The sequence below is a fragment of the Peromyscus maniculatus genome, chromosome 3 (genome assembly GCF_049852395.1).
Source record: "Peromyscus maniculatus bairdii isolate BWxNUB_F1_BW_parent chromosome 3, HU_Pman_BW_mat_3.1, whole genome shotgun sequence".
NCBI classification, from domain to species: domain Eukaryota; kingdom Metazoa; phylum Chordata; class Mammalia; order Rodentia; family Cricetidae; genus Peromyscus; species Peromyscus maniculatus.
In genome coordinates, this window is record NC_134854.1 from 132,700,886 (window position 1) to 132,723,493 (window position 22,608).

Below are 22,608 nucleotides of genomic sequence, written 5' to 3' on the forward strand. Positions count from 1 at the left end.
TCTTCCTTCAGATCTACCCATTACCCCTTATTGGTCTCTTTCAAATCCATATCCTCTTTGTTTCTTTAATTGTGTGTGTGTGTGTGTGTGTGTGAGAGAGAGAGAGAGAGAGAGAGAGAGAGAGAGAGAGAGAGAGAGAGAGAGGGAGGGAGGGAGGGAGAAGGATTTTAGGTATATACAAACCAAGATTCTAGTTAAAGAATTTTAAAGTCAATCCATAGAATTTGCTTTCTGTACTTTTAATACAAAAGTTCAAAGGGGTACATTTCCATTTTAAAATCTCACGTGTAAAATAATATGAAGTACCTTGAAATTATAATTGAGGCAGGCACTCCATACACAAAGTCAACATATAAAGGAAAAGGAGCACAGGCTTTAGAAGGAGCAAATGTATTTTCAGAAAAGAAAATCTTCATTATAGCATCTTAAATGCCACTAATTCAGGGAAGGTGAATCAACAGCAACAAAAGACCTTGAACAAGGCTCTTTCCATGTCTATTTAAATAAAAATGGTATTCAATTTCTGGTACTGTTAAAACAGCTTAAAATTTATGCAGTATTTCCTGTATCCAAATATATGGAAATGATTTTTTATGTTATTCATTATGGCTTATACTGAAGTAGTAGTGAGAAATTTAACACTTCCTATCTTCTTCATTAAAATATCCCCATATTTCCACTTAATCCATTAAAAATAAATATTATACAAATATACATATTTTCATCCAAAAACCTAGTATACAGTTTCCTAGTTTTGGCCACAATTTTATGAAAGCTTAAAGCACAATAATGTAATAGGCATTTTTTTTTCAGATTCCACATTATACACAAAAATTTCCCTGTTAAATAATTCAGTTGGTATATATTGGTGCAGTCCAAATGGTTGTGCCTTGGTTCCAGCCTTCATTAAGACTCTAAGGAAAGCTAAGGAAGCTGAGACTCATAATGTAGTTTAATCACCCCATAGGTGGCTCAACAAAGTATATAGAAGTTGTATATTAGAGGATCTTTGATTTAAAATTGATGTGTTAGAGTCTCCAAGCAAAATGATATGGAGAGAGATACCTGTTTCATTAGTATGAGTCTGCCGAACACCAAGAGGGCAAAAACCTTTCTAATAAAGTGAGCTTTATACACAAAAGATCTAGAGTTCATGTGGGTACTGTATTCTTTCTTTAACAGAAGAAAAAAAAGTACCACATAGCTAAAAGTTTGAATTTTTAACATGAGTAAATTTGTTATTTTAGATTAATGTAACATAATCTCTTCTGATTCAAAGACAAAAAAATTAAGAAGTTCAGTTTCTAAATGTCTATAATGTCTGTCTTATAATAATAGTAAATGTTTTTATGGAAAATAGATTATCTCATACAATACATCACAACCATGGTTTTCCCTCTCTCTATTTCTTCTAGCTTTCCCCCCACAGTTCCCCTCTCCTCCAGATCCACTTCTTCTCTGTTTCCTCTTTAGAAAAGAGCAGGCCTCCAAGAGACAACAGGACAAAACAAGACACAATAAGACAAGGCAAAAAAAAACCTCCATATCAAGCTGGGCAAGGTACCCTAACAGGAGTAAAACAGTCCCAAGAGCAGGCAAAGGACTCAGAAACATACCTTCTCCCACTGTTAGGAGTCCCACAAAAACACCAAGCTAACAGTCACAAAATATATGCAGAGGACCTAGTGCAGACCCATACAAGCCCTGTGCTTGCCTTTTCAGTCTCTGTGACCCCCTATGAGCCCCACTTAGTTGATTCAGTGGGCCATGTTCTCATGGTGTCATCCATCCTTTTGACTCCTACAATCTTTCCTCCTCATCTTCTGTGGGGCTCTTGATCTCTGAGGGGAGGGACCCAATGGAGACCCCCAATTTAGACTCCCTCTGCATAATATCTAGCTGTTGTTTCCTGCACCCACTCCCTTCTGCAAGAAGCCTCTGATGATGACTGGACAAGGCACTGATCTATGAGTATAGAAGAGTATCATTAGAAAAATAACTTTATTGACTTTTTTTTGGTTAGTTGTGTTTGGTTCTGTACCAGGTCTCTGAGTTATCCAGTCTCTGGTTGCTGGTCATCCAGCCAATGTAGGGCATGGGGTAATTCTTTTGGCGTGGGGCTCAAATTAACCCAAATATTGGCTGGCCGTTCCCACACGTTTTGAGGCACCATTGCCCCAGCATATCTTGGAGGCAGGACAAAGTGGAGTTGAGGATTTTATGGCTGGATTGGTGTCTAGGTTTCTTTTTCCATAGTCTGTAAAGTACCTTCATGCACCAAAGAGACTAGAACCAGGGATGAAGGCTTCGTGTAGGTAGCTTGACCTCTCACTGTTCAGTGAGCCATGTGGATGTTGTACTTAGCAATGGGGTCCTTCTGTCAGTTTGCAGAAAACCACCCCCTTGTTCTAGCATCCATCTAGGTTGTTTAAGGATCTCCATCGAACCCCTTTGGCCAACAACTCAACCAAATGCAATCTAGCCACATCACTGAAAGTTTTGCCTGGCTACAAATGATGTCCAGTCCAGATCTTGTATCCTCCATTATTAGGAGTCTTCACTAGGGTCACCCTCACACATTACAGGGAGTTTCCAAAAAACTAGGTACCTGTATCACCCAAAAGTGCCCCCCCACCCCAATTCCTGCTGTCTCTCTCCACTTTCTCTCTCTTTGAATTCTTGAAAGGATAAAACATAGCTTGGGAACAGTAAGTGCTACTGGTTTGAAACTATTATTGCACTAGGTTTCTACCTATGCCAAACTTCCTCCCTTTCAGTTATCTCTTTCAAGACTCTCCCCTCCATTCACACCCGAACAATCAGAAGATCAGTTTTGGAGTTGACAACAGATGAATCATAATTGAGCATATTGAGTGTGTGACATTAACTAGGTGTGACAAAAAAGAGAATAACTCTAAATCTCTTTGGTCAGAAGAATTAACAAGCAAAGCAGTAAGATTCAAAATCTTGAGTACCAAATTCAGAACACCTCATAAAAATGTAGTCCATGTCTGCATTTTTAACAAGTAGATGCACTTTTTTGTTAACCTTATGGAGATGACCCTCTCATCCCATTCAGAAGTAACAGGAAAAGAGAATCTCACACAGTAGCCTAACAAGTACCAAATCAGAAGACATACCGAAAGGCCAAGAGAGGTAGTACTGGCTATTAGCATATGCTACTCTTACAGGGACATGAGGCACAGCACCAACATAGTAGCTCACAATGCCCCATTTATTCAGTTCCATGGAGTGTAGCACCAATTCGGGCATTTGAAGACACTATACAAGCACACAATGTGTGTGTGTGTGTGTGTGTGTGTGTGTGTGTGTGTGTGTGTGTGTGTATGTGTCTTTGGGTTTATGTGTTTATATATAGATAAGCATTCAGGGAAAACTTTCATACACACAAAATAAAAACAAATTAATCTCTAAATGAAAAATAAAGAATTAGATAGAAGAGTAATTCAGAAAGAAGATAAAAAGACACATGAATAGATATGGAAGGGTAATTAAAAGAATAGAACACTATAGACAGTTCCAGAAGAAAATATATTCACGAGAGGAATGGCCAGCAGAGGGAAAGTGTTGAGAGAGAAAGATGAGGGCTGAAATCCACCCACTCCATTTTACAAAAGGGGGTCACAATAAAGTTGGCAAAAGAAATTCAGTAGAATGTTGTGGGCTGAAGCCAGATTGCTGTGGGTTGAGGGTTGAATGTGTGATGAGGATGAAGGGACAAGAAGCAGAGACATGATCTTTTAAAAGAAGTGAGAGTTTAGGAAAGAAGGTTGCTGTGGCAGAAGGTGGAATGGAGAGTGAGGGTTTTGAGACAGGAAATGACTTGTGTGCAAGTTCTCCTTCACACCCAGCATGCTTTAAACCAAATTCTATTTTAAAAATATAAGAGATTCTTATAAAAATATAAGAGATTCATTGAAGTATTACTTACATGTTGTATGATTATTTAATATGAATACCCAATTCAATACATTTTCAAAAAGTATAATGTTGTGTAAACATCACCAATGTACATACTATAAAATCTTCATTATCCTCACACACATCCCTTTAAAAGAAATACAGTTAATTAATTCCTATTCCCATAATCAGTCGTATATAAGACATAAACATTGTTTCTGTCTCTATGAACTTTGCTTTTATAGACATTTTGTATAAATCATGTTATGTACAGTTTTGAAGACCATTTCTTCCTTGATATGACCTATAAGGTTCTCACTTTTAGCAAGCATCAACTGATAGTACTCCATTTTTTCATTGTTGAATTATATTCCATATATATATATATGTTTTGATATGTTTATTTATCAAGACATGAGTGTCTGGATTACTTTAAAATTGTCTGTCATTTATAAAGGCTGCTTTTATGAACAAACAACAACAGATAAGATAAAAAAAAGAAGATACAAATGAGAAAGGAAGAAGTCACGTTTTTTTCCTAGTTGTAGATGCTATGATCCTGTACATAAGAATCTCTAACCAAAAATTGATAAATACTTTCAGCAAATAAGCCTTTCCTATGGAGTCATCTTCCTCCTCTTTCCTGATGTCCTTATCTGTCTCACTTTCCTTTCTTGCAGAGTCTTAAAAGTAGGCAGGATGGAGCCAGGTGGAAAAATCCAAGAGAGATAGTGATAGAAGAAAGGCAGAGTGAGGAGGATGCCAGGCCGCCATCCAAGGAGCAACATTTTATGGGACACAGGTAAAGCCATGAAACATGTGGTGATACACAGATTAATAGAAATGGGTTGAATTAAGTTATAAGACATACTTATTAATGAGCCTGAGTCATAGGCCCAATAGTTTTAACTAATATAAGCCTCTGTAGGTGGGAATGGGGGGTGGGTTGGGGAGGGGAAGCTGGGGAGTGGGAGGAGGGAGGAGGGAGGAGGGAGGAGATGGAGATCTGTGGTTGCTAAGTAAAATGAATAGAAAATTTCTTAATAAAAAAAAGAAATGTGCACTAAAAGAAAAAAGAAGCTTGATGTAGTGGCTTACACTGATTATTCAGCCCCTGGGATGTGGAGAAAGGGGGATTAGGAGCTCAAGGCTATCTCCAACTACAGAAGACCCAATCTCAAAATAGAACAAACAAACCAAAACAGAACAACAACAAAAAATATAAGACTCTGTGTGTTTACTTGGGCCCGAGCTGCTGCAGGCCCAGCAGGACACAGGAAAACTTCCACCTGTAAGTATCTGGAAGGGAAAACTGTGGCTGGACCTGCACTGCTTTGGAATGCCAGCAATTCTAATCCTCAGTCTACAGTTATCTAAACATTTGATTACAAGTTGCCAAAGCCACTCAGAAGTTGACTTACATTTCCTTGATTGGGATTGACTTACAATTGCTTAATAGGATTAAAAGTGCAGAGAAGTTTATCTGCTCTTTATACCTGAAACCAATATCCATGGGCAAGCATTTAAGTGTCAAGATATTCCACACAAAGAGTATTCTGGCTCAAATAGGCCCTCTATATTACACATCCTCACATCAAGATAACTATTGTGTGGTGAGAGGAAAGACTGTAAGAGCCGAAGGTCCCAGAGGATTGCTGGGGAAAAAAAAAAAAAAAAAGACAGTATCTTCTGGAAATGACGGGATCACTACCCTCAGAAACTCACAGGAGCTGTGGCTACCTGAATAAGACCTGCACAAGGTCAAATCATTTAAAGTTCCATCATGGACAGATGAGTCCCCACCCCTATGGGAGGAGCTATTGGAAGCTGATTGCTGCTCAGGAGGGAAATGAAGTTGTTTGTTGTGGTCATGGACCTTTCTGGTGGCCCATGTTTCAGTAGACCCCTCCTCCTTCACATCCATGACAAAATGGCAGCACTGATTGGATTCCATGAGTGTAAGAAAGAAAGAAAGAAAGAAGGGGACAAGGAGAGAAGAGGGAGAAGAAGGGAAAGGGTGAAAAAAAGAAATTTGGGAGGAGGGACAGTAAAGGAGATCCAGGAAAAGCTGTATGGGAGGATGGAGAAAATTATAAAAATATATAATACACTGTACCTATGTGTGGAATTCTCAAAGAATAAAATAAAATATATTAAGAAGAAAGACCTACTCCATATAGAAACCTAAATGTGAGGATGGAGCTGTATGAGATCAGCACATTCATGATCCTGCATTAAATCACCCAATTACTACACATGCATACACATTAACTTCCGTCTGATCTCTTCTGAGATAGAATCTGGATTCTGAACTGTCTTGTTGGCCTCAAGCAGAATGGTCAAAAAGGTAACACACACACTCAACTCCTTCCCCAAGTCCCTTGAGGAGAAGAGTGTGATTTGTTTAATATCACTGGATATTTAATGCATTGAAATATTTTAACTGAAAATTTTGAACTATTGAAAATTGAAGCGAAATTTGTAAGAGCTTTCCCCATACAATCTAAGCCCAAAGGTACGATATACTTTCAAAGGCATTTTTGAAGGAAACTTGAAAGTGTACAGCCAGTGTGGCAAGTATTTATTTAATTTACTATTCCAAAGAGAGGACAATAGCTAAGAAATATTAAATTCCATTTGTCAAATACTGTGCCTATGTAACATATGGTCAAGTACAAATATCACATCAATACCTTCCATACCAGGAATGAGGTATTAACTATTTTCAGTTTGTTGATAACAACAAATGATGAAGTACTAGACATCAGTGAGGTTGTGTTTATTACCCACAGTCTTGAAAATGGTAAGTCAGCAAAGCTGGAGAATTGTTTTTATAAAATCATGTTCACCGTTCTCTTACTTTGTCCCAAGAATCAAATACTATTTTGAAGTATTTTAAATGTTTAAATACAGATGCATGGAGCATAAAGCTAAGAAAGGACATATTTTACATAGATACCTGTACTTAGGCATAATAAGATGTTCCACATATCTGTTCCCATCAATCCTTAAGTTCTTAAGAAGTCTTCTTTTTGTGAGCGACCCATCCATAGGGTCAAGTCTGGCTTGCTTGCGCTATCCTCTAGTATCCTCTTCTGTTTCTTCCTTTCTTTTCCTTGCTATTGTAAATGAATTATGTATGTGTCCTGAAGTAATTAGCAAAGACGCTGTTGTTCAGCTGAATTTTAAACTAATTAATCTGACCTAATTCCTGTCAAAAATAATTAGGGTAAAATATGTCCTCCCTAAGTAACTATTTCAAGCTGAGATGCTGAAGCCCTAGCTCTCCTGTGTGTGTACAATTTTAAAATTGAGGGAATCATTTATTTAATAGTTTTAGAGACGAAGCTAAAACACTAGCTTGTGAATTGTCACCTAAGCATCATCGCCTGCTTAGTTTCTCTACTGAAGACAAGAAGCTGAGTGAAGGAGGGGCTCTGATGGGAGAGATAAGTCAGGCTTCTTCTCACACGGTAGGGTTTGAAGTAAAACTGAAAGGCCAGCCTCTCATCTTGAAAAGGGCTTTTTGATAAAGACACATGCCCTGTTTCTCAGCTCATTTCCTTTGTGTATTATAAAATCAACTAAATGTCCCAAACCTACCTCGCATCTACCCAAGTAAAAGGAGCTGGAAAGGGAGAGATGAGGGTGGTAATGGGGGAATCGAAAAGGGATGGGGGTGGATGTAATCAAGACACTTTGTGTAGGTCTGTAAAATTTCCAAGATGGTATTTCTGAAAACATCCCTGATACCAGAAAGAATAGAGAAAGTGCCTCATGTAATAGTCAAGTCCTAAGCTGTGTGTTTCTACAAAAATAAATTAAGGAGAAAGCAAATTCACAGATTCAGTTTGTCAACACACTGAGCTGATGTAGAACTGCAATGACTTAAAGGTTTATAGAGGTTGCTGCCAGCTCCTTGTGATTGCCTGGAGCCTTAACTACTGCCTCCTCTTTCTACAGCAGCCTGCTCCATGTGCCCTCTGACCTCGCTCTCTGCTATATTAAAGGACTCTTGGGATAGGAAAGATCTGTGGAGTGTAGATATCACATCCCTGAGCAGTTCAGAGTTAATAATTTCCTTATTAAACCTATGAACTCTTCATGTTTTCGAGTCCTGCTTCCCCCACCCCTTTCCAAGTTAGTTTCTAGGCAACCGATAAGCACTGAATTACATTAAGCTCTTTATTTCAAGGCTGTGGTTTAGGATTTCACTGCATAGTTTGCTGGCTCATTTATAGAGACTGCAGCATAAAATTAATTAATTCTGTTTAATCTTCATTCGTGGAGTGATTTGGTTCTACACCACATTACCTGTTCCTGTGTTTCATCTTTAAATCCCCCCAATGCCAATACAATGTTTTATATGTAGATGATGCCAAAGGACTGTGAGCTCTAATCTGAAATAACAGAAGTAGAATTTCGATGATTCCCAGTTTCAGATGATCATTCAGTATTTGGGGGTAGTCTGTCAGGAAACTAAAATTTCCAGCACCTCCTTTCTTGGGTAAGTACTGTAACAGCAGCTGACTTTCAATAAGAAGAGAACAGAGATGAAAAGTTTGGGAATAGTCTGAAAAGGTGATAAACCATTTTTTTTTGTTTTACTTTAACAATTAAGATTTTGATACACAAGAGAGGCTCCTGGGAATAGTTTGCTATATTTGGACATTAAGAAATCAGGAACCCAGGATGGCAAAGATAAAGATTTACTCCAACAGCAGAACTTTTCTTCATTTTGGGTGTTGACTCTCAAATATTTTAAAACATTCTTTCTGAACTCTGGATAAGCATCTTTCTCCTCTCCTCCCTCCCTCCCTCCCTCCCCCCCCCCGTGTGTGTTTATGTGTGTGGTACAGAGATACAAACAGAAAGAAAGAGAATAGAGACATACAGATGAAAGACAGAGAGACAGAGGTGGGAACGTAAAGAACTCTGGTAAATCATAGTGTATCATACATTTACTTCTTTATCCCTGAGCAAAAGCCCAGTTTTGAAAAAAATGAAAGGATGTCTAAGAGAAGAACCAAAGAAAATCTGTTTAAAATTCAAAAACCTATTGTAACCTCTTCTCCTTCATCTGCTCAGTTTTGTGTAAGGAGCTGGGGTCTAAGGGTTGTAGGATTAAGCCCATTAATCACATAGTTACCTGACAGGGAGGGCCAGTGTCTACCAAGTCATAGAGAACAAGCTCTCTGCAGGTCCAATTACTTATCAGCTGTTCTTTGCATCAGACAGGACTTCATCTCCAATCCTGTTGGTACTTATGAAATATTTGTCACTGGATTTCCTTCAGTAGAATGTGAGCAGAAGCAAAGCCTGCAAGTCCTAGGCCTGCCCTACACACTTACCCTGTCTGCTCTCACATGCCTCTTATCCTTCTCCCTGCCAATGGAATGTCAGCAGCTACTCCACTGGTGTGGGAAGTCAGATGTCTTGTCAGAGTTCATCATCACTGACTGCACAGATCCTGCCAATCCCTGAGAATTTAGGCGTACTTGCCCCAGCAGCTACCATCGTCTTAACTCATGAATCTGTCATGCATAAACTATTAGCATAGACTGACTTCAGTTTCAAGAACCACACCACCCTTGGCTGCATGCTGTGTGCTACCCACTGTAGACCCCAAGGATTCAGTCATAGACAAAACAAGAATAGACTTGTTTGACTCAAGGTAAAAGTGGATCTAACAGAAACTGTACCAATCCACTCTTGATATATATGTGTGTGTGTGTGTGTGTATACATATATATGTATGTATGTATGTATATATGTACATATATGTAAGTTGTGTAAAGAAATGTACAATGACATTTAAGTTCTTATGGAATGTATACTATCATAAGTTCTAAATTACACTGGATGAGAAAAAAATGTTTGTATTTATTGTTTTCAAATGTTACTATGGGCCAAAAGTAATCTTGATGTTATAATCTGCATACAGAGAACTGAGGCTAGAAAAGGCTAGCCAATTTAGCACTTAAAATATTTCTTAAGGCAGAAGCATTTTTCTTTCTTTGCACTATAATGCTTGGAAACATTTCATTCAACCTTCCATTTTATAGATGAGAAAAAAATCTTTACTGAAATTCTAGTACTATCTTTTGAAATAGAAAAAAAAATTTGTTTAGTCTGGGTCAACAACTGTGCTAAGACTTATTTTTAGCAACTTTTAATTGTGAAATCCAAGATGAGTTTAGCTGAATCCACCATAGTAATAAAGGATATCTAGGTTAGTTATCTATTTCAGAAAGAGAAAAGGAAGTGGATAGAGAGAGCATGTTTCCTTCCCACATTTCTTCAACCTTTCCTCTAAGAGCTACACTTATATCTTTTCTCCTTATGGTTTTATTACATTAGCACACCTCCAAAATTACTGTGTTCCAGAAGCTAGAGAGATGGCCTATTTAGTCAAAGCACTTGGTGCTTTGGTTAGAGGACCAGAATTTGATTTCTGCACTCATAACAAGTAGCACAAAAGTGCCTAAAACTCTCTCTCTCTCTCTCTCTCTCTCTCTCTCTCTCTCTCTCTCTCTCTATATATATATATATATATATATATCCATATTCATAAATAAAATAAAACAAATAATTTAAAAAATTGTTTCCAGTCTTTTTTATATGTTTAAATACATTAATATAAAATATATTTTATATGTATTTTATTAAACTCTACAATTTTTATTAATTTTTTCATACATTTTTCATCTGAACTGGTTTCCCCTCCTTCCTCTCTTCATGTTCTCTCCCTTGCCTCTCCTCTGCCCCACCCCCATCCAATCCTCTGTTTTCTGTTCAGAAAGGAGCAGGCCTCCATGGGTGTAAACAAAGCATGGCAGATCAAGTTAGGTAGGACTAAGCTCCTCCCTTTATATTAAGGCTGGGTGAGGCACCCCAGAATGGAGAATAGGTTCCCAAAATCCAGCTCAAGCATTAGGGACAGGCTCTAATCCCACTGCTAAGAGGCCCACAAATGGTCCATGCTATACAACTGTCACACATATGTAGGGCCTAGGTGGGTCCAATGCAGGAACCCTAGCTGTCAGTACAGAGTCTGTGAGCTCCTATAAGCCCAGGTTAGTTGTTTCTGTGGGTTACCTTGTGATGACCTTGATCACCTCTGGTTCATACAATCCTTCCTCCCTTTACTCAACAGGATTCCCAGAGCTCAGTCCAATGGTTGGCTGTAGAAACAACCAACTACCGCTCAACTGAAGAATGGATACAGAAAATGTGGTATATTTACACAATAGAATATTACTCATCTGTGAAAAAGTGACATCATGAAAGTTGCAGGCAAATAGATGGAGCTAGAAAGAAATCAAAGACAAACATTGTATGTACTCGCTCACAAATGGATATTGGCTGTGAAAGTAAAGGATAACCAGGCTATAATCCACAGACCCAGAGAAGCTAGGTAACAAGGAAGGATTTCCCTGGGGAGAGGAAATAGAAGAGATTTCTTGGGTAAACTGGGGGCAGGGGTGGGATGGGAACATGAGGGTTGGGTTGTGTGTATTGGGTATGTGATGGAGGGGAAGAGGAATAAGAGATGTCCTGATGGTGGACATTTTGGGGTTAGGAAGAAACCTGGTACCAAGGAAACTCTAAGAATTCACAAGGATGGACCCAGCTAAGTCTTGTAGCAATAATGGGGAGGGTAACTGAACTAGCCACCTCTTGTAATCAGAATGGTCACTACTCTAATTGTCATCAGAGAGCCTTCATCCAGTAACTGATGGAATCAACTCTAGATTTATAATGCTCACACATTTATTCCTTTGTAAGATGACTTGGACTCTTCTAATCCACTCCATAAATACATCAGAGTTTAACACTGACTACAGTTCAATTTATCCACCTCACTACAAATGACATTTGATCACCAAACTGCTGGCAACATCTCAGTTCTTTAAAGTCTCTTCTTTGTTACTTGTCCCACATGTGTGAAGATGTTCATCTTCCAATCCATGCATCTTGGCATTGTGATATATAAGGCATCTACACATCCATAGGATGGTTCTACAATATTTTCTTCTGAGAACTTTGGAAGGGTAGACTGACAGACTGCAGTGGATCCAAATAAATATCCTCAGTTGTCTGATTACATTCTCACAGATTTTTAGTTTTATATTATTGTGTTAAGCTGATTCTAAGATGAAACAGTGAGTAGGGAAAACAGCTGATTGGTGTCCTCTCTGGAGCATGACTACTCATTTCGATTTGTTTAACTACTAGTAACATGAGTGAGATGCTAGGTTGCTTTCTTTGCATTGGTTTTACTGATTTTATTGCATTATGTCTGCTTTTGTAGCCTGAATTATTCTTACTTTAAGCATTAAAGTGTTTGCTTTCCTCTACATTATAAATTCAACTTACAATCTACCTTTATCAAACCTGACGACTATTTCTTTTGCCTTTTCTATTTGCTATTAGATAATTTTATTCCCATTGGTAATTTACATTTTATTTGTTTCCATACTCTTTGCATGTTATTCTACCTAATTTTTTCTGTGATATTCCTTCTTTTCTCTTCTTAAATGTTGGCGGCAGACATGGCATCTCTTCTTTCATTCGAGTTGTTTCCAGTGTTTGCAACAATTCCTGGTCTTAACAGGGCTCCATAAGTGAATGTGAAAGTGGAAGAAACAAGAAGGAAGAGAGAGGGCTCGAAGGGTGGATGAGAGAAGGAAATGAGAGATATTCACACAGACCAAAGTGTAAAGAAATCATCCACATGGCAGGTATAAATGAAAGAATATATGTGTGCTCAGATTTTACAAGAAGTCTGAAGGCAATAAAAATGCACCATATCTTCAAAGGATAGCAACAAGCAATGTTTTTACACATTGATACACTCGTGGGGAAGCAACCTGGGAAACCAGAGACCCAAAGGAGTATGTGACCATTATTCTAATTTTCTATGTACCTCTTTACCAAGATGTATGTACATTAATTCCCCTGACTGTCTGACTAATGTGCATCTCACAGAAAGACTCTGAGTCAAAAGTGACCCTGTCGTTAATAGCCATGGAAACAGGAGGGCGAGTGTGGTCATTAGCTTCTGTTGTCAAAGAACAAACAGGGGACCAAAAATAGAGAAAGAAAGAAAGAAAGAAAGAAAGAAAGAAAGAAAGAAAGAAAGAAAGAAAGAAAGAAAGAAAGAAAGAAAGAAAGAAAGAAAGGGAAGGAGGAAGGAAGGGAGGGAAGAAGGGAGGGATGTAGGGAGGGAGGGAGGGAGGGAGGGAGAGAGGGAAGGAGGGAGGAAGGGAGGAAGAAGTCACAAGCAACCACTCAGTATTCTTATTCATTTGGAGGAAACTGGATGACACATGAAGTTTAATGGGAACCAAGCAATTGGTTAACCATTAGAAAAATCTGTCATTGCTTTCTTAGAAAACTAGGAATCAACCTCCCTCAGGACCCAGCTATTTCACTCTTGGACATATACCCAAAGAATGCTCAATTATACCACAAGGGCACATGCTCAACTATGTTCATAGCAGCATTATTTGTATTAACCAGAACCTGAAAACAACCTAGATGCCCTTCAACTGAAGAATGGATAGAGAAAATGTGGTACATATACACAATGGAGTACTACTTAGCAGAGAAAAACAATGACATCATGTTGCAGGCAAATGGATGGAACTAGAAAAAAATCATCCTGAGTGAGTTAACTCAGACTCAGAAAGACAAACATGGCATGTACTCACGCATAACTGGATACTAGATGTAACCAGATTGAAACACACAACTCCAGGGAGGCTACCTAGTAAAGAGGACCTTAAGACAGACACAGGGATCACCCAACAACAGAGAAATAGATGATAAGATCTACATGAGCAAACTGGGCGTGGGGGTGAGGGTAATGGAGGGCACGGGTCAGGGGGAATAGAGATTAGGGGAGAAGGAGGTCCCAGCTGGATCAGGAGCAGTGTGGAAGAATGCAGAGGGAGATACCATGATGAATGAAAACCCCAGGGGAATAGGAAGAAGGTGAGTTCTAGAGAGGTCCCTAGAAATCCACAAAGATACCTCCACTGTAGACTACTGACAATGGTCGAGAGAGTGCCTGAGCTGACCTGCTCTGCTGATCAGATGGCCGAACACCCTGGCTGTCATGATAGAACTCTCATCCAGTGTCTGATGGAAGTGGATGGAGAGATCCATGGCTGAGCCCCAGGTAGAGCTCTGGGAGTTCAATTGGCAAGAGAGAGGAGGGATTGTATGAGCAAGAGATTTTGAGACCATGGTTGGAGGAAGAACAGGGACAAATGGTCAAACTAGTGGAAGCACATGAACTGTGAACCAATGGCGGTGGAACCCCCATGGAACTTGACCAGGCCCTGGATAAGTGAGACAGTTGATTAGCTTGCGCTGTTTGGGAGGCCCCCAGGCAGTGGATCCAGGACCTGTTCTTGGTGCATGGGCTGACTTTTTGGAGCCTGGGGCCTATGCTGAGACACTTTGCTCAGACTTAGTGTAGGGAGGAGGGGACTGGACCTGCCTTGGCTGAGCCTGCCAGGCTGGGCTGACTCCCCAGGGGAGACCTTGCCTTGGAGGAGGTGGGAGTGGGGGGTGCATTGGGGGGAGAGGGTTGGGGAGTGGGAGGAGGGAGGGTGGGGAAATATGTGAAATTAAGTTAATTATAAACTAAAAATATTATAAAAGAAACAAACAAAAAAGAAAAATCTGTCATCTTAGTATGTTCTTCAAAGTTAATTAGGTCTATCAGTATTGCATAATAGGACAATATATCCACAATAACAGGGATCCATAAGGATTTGTAGTGAGATACGACTAGATGTGATTTCTAGGAAACAGAGACAAATTAGAACATATAGGCAACTCCAGGCTTGGGGACATAGGTGAACTGCAAGAAAGATCTAAGTATTATCACTAAAATGAGCATGCACTTGAAAAGCAACATGAGAAGCAAGACTCAATAGAAATGCCATATTGACCCTTCAGGCTTATAAACAGGGAAAAATCTTAAACATCGGAAGCTTCAAAGCTATATATTAACCTCTCAGTTAGTAAGAGTTTCTAATAATTAAGATTAAGGGCAGACTCTTTACCCTGAATAGAGTGAATTTTGATTTTATCATGTCAGCCAGTAAGTGAAATGACTCCTCTTACAGACAGTCTAGTAAGAATATAAAGTAAGAAAAAGAGGGCAGGTCCTGTGTCTTGTTGATACTAAATTCCTTTTCTAAGGTCATCACAGAGGAGATAGTGAAATAGAACAACCCAGGAAGTCTAGGAAAATTATACAGGAGAGTAGTCAGTAGATTGCAAAGTGAGGAAATATGAGCATATCTGAGCAAATACACAAAAATGACTTTGACATGATGACGATGACACCTAAATGGAGCAGAGAAACTGGGACAGAGAGCTGCCTCTCTTCTGTGAGAGCAAACAGGAGAGAGCTCCACAGGGTAATTGTGCTTGGCAGTGAACTTAATACCTCCCTCCCTTTTCTCCCATTTAAAAAAATTGCAAAATTACTCTTGGTAGAAGAGCTATATCCTCTTCCTCCTCTTAGCTGAGTCAGCACTTCACAGCATTTATGGATCAAATTCCAGGGACTATAATATAACAGGCAGATTCATTTTGTTACCTTGGCATTGAGCTTTTTGTTTCTCTTACCTTATCATCATCATGATGTAGAGGTCATAGATAGGTTATGTCTGAGCAACAAAGAAACCTAAAAGAATCTTAATGGCATCAAAGGGCTGATCTATGACTGTGCTCAGAGATGCTTTGCTCTGTAGACCTTTAGAACATCCATGTTCCCCACTGGTATAAAACATAAACATTGCCCACCCCAACTACAGTTTTCCCTAACATTCAGAGAATTGAATTAGTTAACTATAGACAACTAGGAAACAGCCAGCTCTAAGAAAGGGAAATCCAGCTAACAAGTTCTCCACAGGTGCCTGCCCTGAGGAGATTTCTATCAGGGTCCAGAACAGAAGCTACAGGGGCTATGATATTAATAAGAAGGATATTAAATAAATCTATTCACACTGAGTTCTTTAGTCCATCCACATTATTTTTCTCAGTCAATTCCATCTACACAGCTTCTTTCCTGTTCTCATACTTAGCTTCTCTCAATTGCTTCTGCTGTTCTCTCATTATTCTAACTAGTTCTTTCCATCTTGATTTGCATCTTTGTTTCCCCAAGCATGTATATGTGTGTGTGTGTGTGTGTGTGTGTATGTCCATTCATTAATAACTTGTTAGTAAAAACTACAAAGTAAACTCTCAAGGACAAGTATTCTGATAAGAGTCACACTTGGCAAAGATTTGGTCAGCTTAATTGGTGACTGACAAGAGCTGTAGGTTGTAAAAAGATCTGGCTATCTCTTAAAGGGATAGCTACAAAGGTTACAAGGGAAGAAATTAAACCAATGAGAAATTTAAGGAAAAGCCAAAGAATATGTGTACTATTTTATGTGATTAATAATATCCAGACACGATTAGTCAGTTAACAGCCTTTTTCTCTTAATTACATGAATCTCAGGACCTATAAATAATTAGTCTACTGAGCCTAAAATCTTGCATTAAAAACTGGTGTAGAAATAAATACAAAGTGTTAATTGTTTTTTGAATAAGAGTGGGGAGGTGCTGGTGGAGGAAGCTTAGGGCAATAGGTGCTATTGATCTTTTGAAGCACTAAGATATACCAAAGCCAGACTCCTGCACTATCACTTCTATTTCTCTATAATTAATTCTTCTGAAGGGTTTTGATCCAACAATGCCAGGGACATGCAATTCTGTTCTGTGAAAGTTCTACAAGGACACTTTGTTTGGCCAATTTTGCCTTGTCAGTGGCTAAGGTTGGAGAACAAGACCTCTAAGTGTCTACAGTCCACATGGAACAATAGACCTTGTTATGAAGCATATTTTAGTATGTTTCTATTCACATAAACTATACAGTTAAATAAGAAACCATCTTCTAGACTACCCATAATTATGTGTGCCCATAAGACTGGCATGCAATCATGAAATTAGATGTACATGTAACATGGAAATACATGGTAAATGGAGAGATATCATAGCTGTTATTGCACAAGAAGTTTATAACAAGAAACAGACAATTCATTCAAAAGGCAGTAATTCCATAACGTCTTGGGTGATGGTTTCCTCCCTGGTTCTGATAGGTTGACCTTCTGAGCACTACTTGTCACCTGCTGTATACTCCCACAGTCTTTTGCTACCTGCAGCTCTCAATAACCAGTCTAGGTAAAGGCCAATGAAACTCTTGTTATATGCAAAACTAAGAAACAGCAATCCTGAGTAAGTAGTCCAAGCCAAGTGGTCATATTTTCAGAGCTGACAGAGGAATCTCTTCATCTGCTTTGAACAGTGGTTATAAGTTCAGAATATGTCCTTAGCCCATCAGAGTTCAAACTAATTATGTGTATTTACATGCCTTATGACCTTAAGCAATGAGGTCACCTTGGTTTTTCATTTGTTTGTTTTAGTTTTATATTAGCTTTAATGTATAAAATCTTTCAATAGTATTCTTTAGATTAGATATTTTTAAATTTTATCTTATTTTAAATTATGTGTATGTGTATGTCTTAGTTAGAGTTTTTATTGCTTTGAAGAGATACCATGACCATGCCAATTTTTATAAAAGGAAACATTTAACTTAGAGAGTCATGCAGAGATGCATGGCAGAATACAGGCAGACATGTTGCTGGAGAAGGAGCTGAGATTTCAATATCTTGTGTCCCACAAGGAGTATAGCCTGAGCATATGAGTCATCAAAGACCGCCCCTGCAGTGATACATATCCTCCCACAAGGTCACACCTACTCCAACAAGGCACAATCTCCTAATAACACCACTCCCTATGGGCCAAGCATTCAACCACAAGAGTCTATAGGGGCCATTCCTATTCAAACCACCACATTCAACTCCCTGGCCCCCATAAGCTTGAAGCCATAACAATGCAAAATGCATTTAGTCCTACTTCAAAACCCCCATAGTTTATCAAAGTCTCAACAATGTTTAAAAGTTCAAAGTCTCTTCTGAGTTAAATGAAATCTCTTAGTTATAATTCCCTATAAAATCAAAATTAAAAAAAAAAAGCAGATCACACTCTTCCAGCATACAATGGCACAGAATACAGTTACTATTTGAAAATGGAGGAAAGGGAGGATAGTGAGAAAATACTAGATCAAAGAAAGACTGAAAAACATCTGAGAAAACTCCAAACTGCATCTTCATTTCTGATGTCAAAATATTTTTCAGATCTCCAACTCCTTTTATCTTTGTTTATTGCAACACATTTTTTTTCTCTTGGGTTGGTTCCACTCTCTGTTAGCAGGTTCCCTTGACATGTATCCCATGACTCTAGCATTTCTAACATCTTGAGGTACCCAAGACAGTCCAGGCTTCACCTTCACAGCTTCATGCAATGGCCAGTCTAGGCCTCCATTCAGGGATGCCCCTGACACATGCTTAGCCTCGGTGATTTTCCTTAGTCATGGAGGGAGATTCCATAACCCCTTCCTTTTGTTTTTGACTCTAAAGTTATGATCACAATGCTTAAGCTGCCAAATTCTGCTGCTTGCTGGGGCTCAAACATAGCCCCCTCCATTAATTTATGTCTTCACTAGCTTTCTGTTTTCAGTGGCTTCCTTCACTGCCTAAACTTGGTTGTTCTGGATTTCTCTCTGTAGACCAGGATGGTCTTGAAGTTAGAGATCCACCAACCTCTCTACCTTCTGAGTACTGGAATTAAAGGTGTACTACACCACACCTGATTCTAAGCTTTTCTTTAATTCCTTTTTACAAATTGGAAGCTTAGCTATGCAGGGTCATGCCCCGAGGTCACCACAACCTTTTCTATTTAACATCCGGCTCTTCTTTAATCTGTTTAGCTCCTTAAATATAGGATTTAGCTGCATTACACTTCCCAATTCCCTCTTTCTCCTCAATCTGTACATTTTCATTTTTACTTGCTCAGTTTGCTCCTTTTCATTATAAATGTTCATAAGAGTGAACACCAGTAATCACACGAAAGAGTCTATATTAGGCTATTTTGAGATTTTCTTTGCCAATGCAATTAATACAAAACTCTTCACTTTAGCCTCAGGCAGTCTTTTTGGACAAAGGCAAAAAACAGCCACATTCTTCAACAAAATATCACAAGACCAGTTTCTAGGCCACATACTAACATTCTTCTCCTCTGAAATCTCTTGAGACAGACCCCCACTATTCAAATAACTCTCAACACCGTTGTCTTCTATGTTCCTACTATTATGACTTGTTAAGTCCCACATAAAGCATTCAACTGCTTTTCTAATCCAAACTCTCCAAGTCTACATTTTTCTAAAAAAAAAAAAAGAAAAAAGAAAAAAAAATGGTCAGTACTAGTACAATACCCCAGTCCCTGGGACAAACTTCAGTCTTAGGACTTTCAACTAGAGGTTTCTATTGCTGTGAAGAGACACCATGACCATGGCAAAACTTATAAAGGAAAACATGTAATTGGGGCTGGCTTATAGTTTCAGCGGTTTAGTCCATAATCATCGTGTCAGGAAATATGGCAGTGTGCAGGCAGTCATGGTGCTAGAGAAGGAGCTGAGAATTCTATTTCTGGATGTGAAGGCAGTAGAAAAGACCTGTATCCCATCTGGGTAGAGCTTGACCTCAAAGCCTGCCCCCACAGTGACACATGCCCTCCAACAAGGCCACGAATACTCCAACAAGGCCATACCTCCTAATAGTGCCACTCCCTATGGGCTAAGCATTCAAACACATGAGTCTATGGTGACAAGACCTACTCAAACCACTAAAGTGTATTTGAGGGGAGAATATGTGGGCATGAGTGCAAGTGTCCACAGAAACATCACATCCTAGGTGCTGGAGTTATCAGTGGGATGGTTGTGAGCTGTCTAGCATGGCTACGGAAAACCATACTGCAGTTCTTTGTAAGAGAATTATATACTTAATCACTGATTCATCTCTCCAACTACTGTACTTTTTAAATTTATGTATATGTGAGTGTGTTTGTCTACATATCTGTTACACGTGTAGTAGGACTCTGAAGGTCAGAAGATGGTATCAAATCCCTTAGAGCTGTAATTACAGAGGGTTATAAGCTCTTCCACATGGATGCTAGAGACTGAACTCAGATCCTGTGGGAGAACAGCAAGTGCTTTTCATTGCTGAACCTTCCTTCCAGCCTTTGTTGAGTGAGAAAATGAAAAATATATACAAGTACTTATATAAGGTGTTTAGGAATTAGTAACCTGCCAATTGATATAGTGGTGCATTATTATTACTGTTATCATTTTTGACTGTCATTCTTATTGAAACCCATATCAAGAGATGGTAAAGAAAACTTCCCAATCAAATAAATACTAAAGTTCAAAGGTATGTCTAGAATAAATTTTGAAGTTTTAGTACTTGCTTCCTAGTTTTTGTGGGCTTCCCAGACTTTGTGGGCCTTTCTATATCCCTAATGATTCAAGACTTGTATCTCTTGTTTTCTAGGAGACGTTAGTGAAACTTTGTGGGGAAACTTTCTTTATGATTTATATAAAGATCTTGTAAAGGGGCTTCCTAAAATATCCCTACTAACAATAATGAACTATATGAAAATATTGTATGCATTGCAATATGTAATTTGCATATTAATCCTTAATGTGTTTCTATCTTTAGCTATAGGGGTGAGTAATGTGAGACATGGGCTATATCAATAACTTATTGACGAGTAAAATGTTACTCTAAGGGCTGGAAAGATAGCTCAGCCATTAAGAGCACTTGATTCTCTTGCACAAGACATGAGTTCTGATCCCAGTGCCCAAACAGTGGCTCACAGCCATCTGTAACATCAGTTCTAGAGGATCCAGTGCCCTCTTCTGTATTCCAAAGGCACCAAGGACTTGGCATGTGATACAAAGACATACATTCAGGCAAAGCACCCTTACATATAAAACAAAAAGGCATAAATATTGAGAGAAAGAGAAAAAGGAGAGAGCAGGGAAGGAGGGAGAAATAAGCTATTCATAAATTTAAGTGAACAGGCGTTTTTCTACTCCATAAAACAACAGCTAGGGCAGCCTGAATCAGAGCTGGGGATCCTCCCTGAAGATAATGCACTGACTAGGTGGCAGGTTGATGATGGCTCCTGGTAATGAACGCAGGCAAAATCATAGGACTGCATTTCTTTTCAGCTGCTTGTTTGTACTTCCTTGCTTTGTTGTGACCTCAGAGGAGTCAGACTTCTATCAAGGTGCTCAGAGGGTCCTGAAATAGGCAGGCAGAAACTGTGGCCTTAGTGACCTATCTTGAAGAGTTACATAGCATCAGTTCTGTTATTGTCTTAAGCCATCTCAGATTCATAAATAAAGAAACAAAGATTATCTCTTTCTACAGAGTTGAGGTGAACCTCATAAATAGATTATGTGGGTGTGGCTAACATGCAAACAGGTGTTCTCATGAAAAAGTCACTTTTGCCTTGTTTGATATAATATTCATAGTAAATAAATACTTGTCCATTGAGTGAATAAATTCAATGTACAAAAACAGATAAGTAAATCAATGTCATTATCCTAATCTCTGCCTTTTCTAACATTGATTTGTGGTATCCAGCTTGACTCCTGGCTTGGTTGTTTTTCTTTTACTCTTTAATCTGCGCATTTACTTTTGTATGCTTACAGCGAATATCAGAGTTTTAAACTCCTCTAGGGACTAAGGAAATGATTACAAAGAAAGATTTGCCATGCTTTTGAGAATAGTAATTTAAACAAATGAGGTGGAATTTGATTGTAGAGACTTATCAAGTCATCAAAGAATATTGTAAGAGAGGAAAATAGTTCTGAAAGAAGGAAATAATTGAAGATGAACTAGTATAGTTGGGATAAAAGACGTAATAGAATGACAAGTGATCCTGAAGCTTCTAGGGGGACAGCAGCCAAAAGGAACATCGGCAGAAGGATGTTTAATTAATGAACACTAGCCAAAGAGGGTGCTCTGAAAAGATTAGAGATAGCAATTGAGGCTGTGCCTCCTGGGAGATACTGGATGACTGAAGTGCTTCTGTGTGTGCTGTGATTAAAATAATCAGCAAGAATGTTGAACATTAAGTCATGAGTTTAAAAGATTCAATGCCCCTATGTAAAAACATCCAACTATCAGTTCTGATTCATCTGTGAGTGGTGGAGGAAGATATCTCAGTAGAATGATTCTTTTCATCACTTTTCCATTGTAACTTTAGAAACCCATACCCAACTGTGACTTTAGCTGCGTTTTTATTACTATGAAATGTATCAGAAACACAATTATAGCTTGAACAATTATGATATGTCACAGACTGTATACTACTCTTTTGCATTGTCTGGAGTTGTTTTTAAATATGTTCATGCCATTTATTTATTTGGGGGTGTATTAAGATCAGAGGGCAATATGCTAGTCTGTTTTCTCCTCCAATCACCTGGGTCCCAGACACAGAATTTATGACTTCAGGCTTAATAGCAAATGCTTTTACCTGCTGAGCCATCTAACTGGACATTCTTTTTATGTATTTATGTATTTACTTACTTACTTTTGAGACAGACTTCCCCTATATAGCCCTGGGTGGTGTGGAACTCACAATATAGAGAAGGGTAGCTGAGAATTAACAGAGATCTGCCTGCCTTAGCTTCCCATGTACTGAGGACAT